Here is an 8,157-nt window from a genome sequence, read left to right on the forward strand (position 1 = left end):
TCTCCAGGTATTTCAGCTAAGCAGCTATGAAGACTTGGACTACAAACTGTGAATCTGCAGACCACTGACCTTGAGGCTCCCAGAGATTACTGGCTGAACTGGACAGGCCCAGAAGGTAGTGGTCAGTGTTGCAAAGTCTAGTTATAGATCAGTGATGAGTAGAGTACCTCAGAAATCAGTACTGAATCCATTCCTGTTTAAAATTTTAATTAACGATCTGGACACTGGGTAGAATGTCCTTTCAATAAACTGGATGAAAGAATCACAGAATCATAAGGGCTAGAAGAGAACTCAAGAGATCATCTTGTTCAATTCCCTTGCTAAAGCAAATTTCCTACAGTACATAAACAAAACTGGGTGGAGTGCTTGATTCACTGAAGATCCATGCTGAGATGCAGAGTGATCTGGACATCTTGGAGAAGTGGATTGATAGGAATCTCATGAAATTGAATAAGGAGAATTCAAAGTCTTCAACCTCAGGAGGAACATATCTAGGCACCAATACACTCTGGTGACTGCCTAGCTGGAAAACATCTCTCCAGTAAAAGACGTGGGAGTCCCAGGAGATATCAAATTGAACTTGAGTTAGCAGTATGCCCTTGCTGCTAAGATGGCTAATGGTATTCTTGGCTAATTTAAGTGAAGTATCACTCTGTTGTGGTTTAACACCAGCAGGCAGCTCAGTACAACACAGCCATTCATTCACTCTTCACAGATGGGATGAAGGAGAGAATTGGAAAGGTAAAAGTGAGAGAACTTGTGGGATGAGATAAAAACATTTCACTAGATTAAAGAAAAGCTGCACATACAATCAAAGCAAAGCAAAGCAAGGAATTAATTTGCTATTTCCCAGATATTAATCTACTGCCAGGAAAGTAGGGCTTATCACATATAACAATTTATTGGGAAGAAAAATGTCATTCCAAACATTCTCCCCTTTTTCCTTCTTTCACCCACTTTATTACTGATGGCGTATAGGGTGTGTAATAGCCCTTTGGCCAGTTTGGAACAAGTGAACTGGCTGTGTCTACTCCCAACTTCTTGTTCACTCAGCCTCCTTACTGGTAGGGCAACATGGGAAACAGAGAAGTCCTCTATTCTGTATAAGTGTTGCTCTGCATTATTTCCATCAAAAATCCAAAACAGAGCATCATGCAAACCTCTACAAAGAAAACACTGTATCTCAGCCAAAACTATGATGTTCACGTATCAAAAGAGTTGATCCTTACCCAGCTGGCCTTTCAGGAGAGGTAGGGTAAGAGAGAGTCTTGATGCTTGGTGCCAGCATCACTCAGTGACAGACGAAACATTGATGTGATATATTTGCTGTTCTAGCTACAGCTGCAAAGAGGAGCACAATATGGGCTGCTGTGGGAAAAGTTAATTCCAGCAGAACCAGTACAATGACCACGCTAAGCTCTGTAAGATCCTTTGCTGTTGATTAACATAAATAGACCTCTCCTCTGCTAAATATACACTGTTTAACATGTTCATGTTTGCATCTACAGAAAGAGTTTCAGATGTCCATTTACAGACATTGTATCTATGAAATATTTGATAATCTTTGCAGCAGGAAAAAGAGTAGTGTCTGGTAAGAAAGGACAAATTCTTCAACCATGGATAATCAGTCACTGACCTATGCATAGCAGTTCCCTGAAGGAAAATTCTGGACCATACAAAATTCTGACCTAGGAGCTCCAATACTGATACAGTATAAGTCTTTTGCAGTGTGTGAAATGGTTTTCAGGACCGAGCAGCTAGACGAAGTTTGTTTCTGTACCTACAAAGAGTAATTTGAAGGGACTCACAAAAACAACGCAAACGTAGACAAGCAAAAACCAGAGATAGCAACAAAACATCACATCTTTCATATTTGGCAGCTGTGATATTGGTCTCATTCTGACTGTTCTGTCAGTATTTAATACAAGTCTTCTGCTGTGTGTCTGTCTCATACTTTTAACAACAGTGCCTGTTACATGTATGCCCCCTAGGAATGGTTATGTCTTAAACAGTGTAGAAATAAAACTGGAAAAAAAAATCCTGTGTCTCCCATTTGGCTTCCAAGGAATAGTTTGTTACCTCGGAGAAAGACTCAAGAAAGCTTCGGAACATAAATAATTTTCTGCAGAGGACAATGATGGTATTAAGCAATTGGCTGTAGGAAACTTGAAGAATGGGAATATTTATTGAAGCTCCTGGATTTAAGGTGCTTTCATTCACATTGAATCTAGTGCTTGCAGTTCCTCCCTGAAGACTGATATAGGAAAATCACTCCTGTAAAGAAGTTCTTGACTGACAGTGCACAATAATTTAGTCCAGTGATTATAAGTTATGGCCCAGAAACTGCTGAAGGAGTGTAATTGCTCCTACACAGTCCAAGGAGGAATGACTGAGAAAAGTAAGATTATTGTCAGCAGAGAAAATTCATAGTGCAGGAGTCTGCACTTCCATGAGAGTGGTTTAAGTATCTGAAAACCCTAATAGTTGGAAAAATATTTGCTTGTCAGTGGTGATATTTACTCGAGAAATTGAAGTCTTGGATTCTGTGCTTATCTCAGGAGTATTATAACCTGGAAATGGGCTGTGGCTATTAACTATTTATGGAATAAGCAGGAAAATTATCTTGATTTTCTGTTCAAAATGGGCATTCTGTAGCCAGGAATGAGAAAATCAAGAAAACAGAAAGAGAACTAGTAGAAATTATATGACTTTAAAATAAAGATTGAAGGTATCATAGAACTATTAGGAGATTTTACAGCAGTAAGGCACTGAATAGCAGATAAAGTCTCTTTTTCATTAGTGCATCTAGACTATGAACTGCACTTTGAATTAGTCTAAAAAATTTCAAAAACTTTTCAAGCCATATAAAAGAAATAAATCAAAATAAGGTATATAATACAGATTCCTCGATGAATATATACATAATATTTAAGAAATGTTCCAGAACTGGAAAATTTGAAAAAAAGAAATGAAGATAAATGAATAGCAAATTCTATTTTGGGGCCTGTGGAGTGATTCTCCATAATTGGTAGATTTTTTTTTACATACAAAGAAAACCTTGTATCCTGTTTTCATTATTTCGATAAGCAAAGATTTTGACTGCATGCTTCTTGACTTGCTACAATACACTGGAATATATTATCTTCTATTAAAGCTCTTCTTTCACAGAAAGTGTTTTTTGAACATAATGTTTGCAAATATAAATATACTCTTTAAGATAAAGTCAGTTTTTCCTATTGGCAGCATTTTATTCAATTCAGTGCTGCATTCATGTTCAGTGAAATACAATAAATTCTGTAGGGTCAAGACTTTATGTAACCACATCAGCATGACAAATGAAAATATGTGATTGAAATTTAACTTGGAAAAACAATGTTTTCTCTTACTGGAATGTTCTTTGTCCAAAAAAAAATCTAAATCTATAACAAACTGTCCACACTGTGGAGCGATACTTCAGGTACTTGTAGAATTTTATTTCCAAAGATTAATTACTGCTCAAATACTAAGTGTAAGTAGTGAGATTGTTTACTTCTGCATAGTTTACGTATGAAGCTGTCTATTTCAGTTTTCTTTATTACTTTCTTATCAAATCAGAATTACAAGCAAATTATAGTTTTCAAAACACAGTGTTTTCTTCCTTTATAATTTATAGAAATTCAAAAAAGAGACTGTCATCTTTGATCAGACCAAGAGAGAATAATGCCTGTCGAAAGAAAAATGCTTTACTGAATGATCAATCAAAAAATTAATAAAAAGTGACACTTTGTTTATGAGCAACAACATTCCACTGAGTAAGCAAATGACACCTCTCATAATCTCTCTTGAAAAGATATACACATGAATTAAGAGGAGCAAATCTCATGACCCTTCACTGTGCTTTCCTATTTTGCTGGTACATCTAATCAGCCTAAAGCCCTCTCTTCTATGTAGTGGCTTTAAACACTTGATTATCAGAATTTTAATTTAATTTAACTGACACTTATTGAAACAGTTCTTTCACTCTGAGAAAACTGCATGAGAAGTTGTTAAAGAAGGATCTGTTCGCTCTTAATAAAATCAGTTGCTAAAGTATTGTTTGTTCCTACCATCAAGGGGAAAATACAATTGAAAGAAATTAAGACAATATGTGTAGAAGAAAATGCAATAGGAGGTATTGTGTTAGAACACAAGCTCACCAGTACAGAATCAGATTAGACACTGTTATAGTAAGGTCCTCAATTGCCACGAACACTGACAACCTGTGCAATCTGTCTCATGCTGCTATACCAGCAGGGACTCAGTTCTGACTCAGAAGGCCCATCATCATCACAGAGGGAATTATGCTGTTCCTGTTCAATCTCTGGCCTGTCTCTTTGAGACTGGCATGGAAGATGTCACTATGTACTTAGAGTGGTAGGATTGGGACACCTGCTATTAGATGGATTGATGCCTACAGCATATATACATTTTGAGTGCATGTTGGCTGAACCAGTGACCTAGGACTGAAGTGTTTAGATGAAGAAATATCTGTCAGAAGGTCATACGGTTCAAAATTATTGCCAGTCAGCAAAATAAAGACAAAATAAGTGAGGAGAAAAAAAAAAAAAAAGAGGAAATACAAAACAAAGTATATGTGAGAGCTCACCTGCACAGTAGATACTGGTGCAAATAAGGATGTACAGATGTAAAAGAAATTGTCCCCAGCAGCTGTAGCATGAACATTAAAGAAAAGATAAATATCTTACCTTTAAGTTTACCTTTAATTTAATGACTATGTATGTTTATTTCATTCAATCTAATTAAATGAATTCTTCTAGAAAGTGCATAAGGAAAGTGTATTATCAGTAACAAGTGAAAAACTACCATATAATGTATATTATTTCTCAGAACATATTTCTGTGCTGACAGGTAACTCTTATAAGTAAGAAGATGATGTATTACGTGAAGTTATATTGAGAGCCTTGGTATATATTTCTTTTACCAGGGACAGTTGCAATTTAATAGTGCATTAAAAGACCATGTGGTGTGCCATTTGTCATGCAGTGTGTTTATATAATCTAAGCTACAAGTTCCTGCCTGAGCCCTAATTAATCTAACAGCCACCTCATTAACTTTTAGAAAAGCTTCACTCTAACTTGAGGTTAATTATTTAGCACTTTTGGCATCACTATTACACTACCTACATATGTGCTTATTTTTCTCTGTTTATAGGGTCCACTTAAAAGTGAAAAGCTAATTAATGACTAATGAAAGTTTTGCTGACCAGAAGGCTCTTACAAGTTTCTGGTTTCATTCTTTTACGATAGAAAAATAAATAAATAAATAAATAAATAAATAAATAAATAAGAGACAGAACTATGACAAGGAGGATTGATTTATCCGTATGTATATAGCTAGTAATTCCAGTTTCCTTTCTCAGCTAAGGGACAGAATAGATACTGTTAAGGGGCAGTCATTTTCTAGTGTACTTGTATGACAGATCAGATGTATTTTGATTTCTCTGCAGCTTACAAAATGGTATCCTGTAAAATCAGATGTAGATATCCACAGTGTAGAGTCTGAAGTCAGGTAAGATGAATCCCATTTAAGTTGTGCTTATCCACATTCGTATGACATAATTGATGTGTATAATCATAGTATATATACATACATACATACATACATATATATATATATATATATATATATATATATATATAAGTACTTTTATTTGACACACTGAATTACTCTTGCAGCTGGTCAGCTATTCCTGAAAAAAAAAAAAAAAAAAAAAAAAAAACCGCCCTTTTTTAATATCAATTAGTATTTAAAACAAACATTTTCTGTTTAAATGTGGCAATTTTATTGATCACTTCTTTGGAATCCTCTCTCCCTCTCTCCTTTCTTTCTTTCTCCTTCCTTCTAGACCTTCTGACTCCTCCTTTATTATTTTTTTATTTTTTTATCTAAGCTTTTTGAGAGTATTGGCATATTTTTATTATTATTTACACTTGTCAGATGTATAGAAATACACCTTCATGGATTTTTTATTTAATGAAGAAATCCCATGCGTAGAATAAGACTATGTAAAAAATCAATATAATTGATATATTAACCAGAAATAAGCAACTATTTTTATCTTAAGTTACAGCTTAGCAATTAGCATTATAATATGTGTTAAAACTACTTTTTTTTTTTCCGTTATGTGATCCTCTTTATATAATTAAATTGTTTTATCTCAAACCTAAACTGAATCTACATGAATACAGTGCTTATTTGTATGTGAAATACATTTTCAGTTTTAAAACCTTGGTCTCTGAGTCATAATGATTCTTGCACCAACTCGGGGGCTGATGGAACTTACAAAGCATGTTTTTTTTTATAGCTACTTTAACAATATTGCCTGGCTTTTAAAAATTAATAAAATCATAAGAATGTTATGTGTATATATCTATCTATATATATATAGATAGATATACTGAGTAAGTCAGCAAAAGTGGGGCATGTGTTGTAGCTGTGGCTCTCTCTGAGCCATCTATCAAGTGGGGTTATGATTGATTTTCTCTAAAGCATTCTGCATTGCAGTGCTGTGGCAGCACTCTGCTTTTACAGCGCATTTTCTGCCTGTGCCCCAGCTGGATTCATAGGGCAATTCAGCAGCTGGTGCAAATTGTCATTCCATCCCTTGATGAACAGTAAGAACAGACACTGATTCTTTGTCCTTCAGACTGAGACACAAAATTCAGTCTTTCTATTCCGAATTCCTATGAACAATCATGTCAGGATCTAATAATCCTTGCTCTTCCATTTCTCCACTTTTTCATAGGAAACCAATGGAGAGTACTTTTAGACTTCTCTTTCTTCTTTTAAATCTCAAGTTTCTATTAAAACAAAGTATTTCCAGGATTCACGAAGCTCAGCATAATTATTTTTTAGTTGATTTGAGAATCTCATACAAATATATCAGTTTTATTTAAACCTAGTTCAAACTAATTTCATGCTAATTAAGCATAAGTAGTGTTTTCTTTTTCAGTATTAGTCCTTATACTAATACTACCAATATTGATATGAAATACATTTTATTGCATTGTTATTAACTCAGAGAAAACCAAGTACATATTCATAATTGGATTCCTGAAGCACTCTGAGCAGGTCCTACAGAAACATAAAATACTTTATACTATAAAATATACTTTTTTTTTTCAGATACAGTATTCCAATCTCTTGTTTTATTTGTTTCTATAAGTAAGAAAAATCTTAAAAGAGGGGAGATCTCTGTAGGGAATAAAACCTGGAATGTAATCAACATTCTGGATCATCGTCTTAAGCAAAGTTTCACAAAATGTAGATTCTGACCTTCAAGGAAGGATTAGTTAAAATGACAAAGCTTCCATTCTTAGAGAGTCAACTGAGACATCAGAAATCTCTGAAGTACATTAAGATAAATGGAAGAGACAAAATATCCACATACAGATCACTACAGCTCTGTAAATGCCCTAATGTGCATGGGACATGTGCATGTCACTGACAGAAATTATGTAGTACCTAGAGATAACCATGTTCTCTCAGAAGTCAGGCAGATGTTGGATGGCAAATCCTGAAAGGAAATCTAAAAGTCTGGTGGCTCTCTGTCTAAGTAGTCTGTAGGACTTCTTACTGAAAGATTTTCAGACTACTGGGAAATAAATTAATTACATAGATATGCTACTAAGGCAGTCTTGTAATATTGCTACATCTATTTTGGGTACTTATATTCCTACATAGAAGTGATATAGGTGCATTAAATTTTACCTGCAATTATTTGATTATTCTGGATATCATTTGATTATTTAACAGTTAAATCTGGTTTAGCAGTACTTACATTCTTCATATTTGAATGTACAATCTGACTACTAGCATGTATAGATCTATGGAAATAACAGGTAATACTCTTCATGAAATAATTCATTCAAAAAACGCTCTCTTACCTTGAATAAAGCAATTTTTTGTTTTGTCTTAGTTTTTGTTGTTGTTTGGGATATATAGGAATAAATTCTAGTTCAGCTGAAATCAATATAAGCACGTTATTGGCTTACAGAAAGTGAAGGGAAATAACCTCATGAGAATACATGAGTATTTTTTTTTCTATATTGCTTTCTTAGAGAAGTAGATATCTTGCTTTCTTATAGATACATATCACAAAAATGATTAAATAATGCT

This window comes from Cyrtonyx montezumae, unplaced genomic scaffold, assembly GCF_038088225.1.
Source record: "Cyrtonyx montezumae isolate F1298 unplaced genomic scaffold, pur_monq_1.0 scaffold_3, whole genome shotgun sequence".
NCBI lineage: Eukaryota > Metazoa > Chordata > Aves > Galliformes > Odontophoridae > Cyrtonyx > Cyrtonyx montezumae.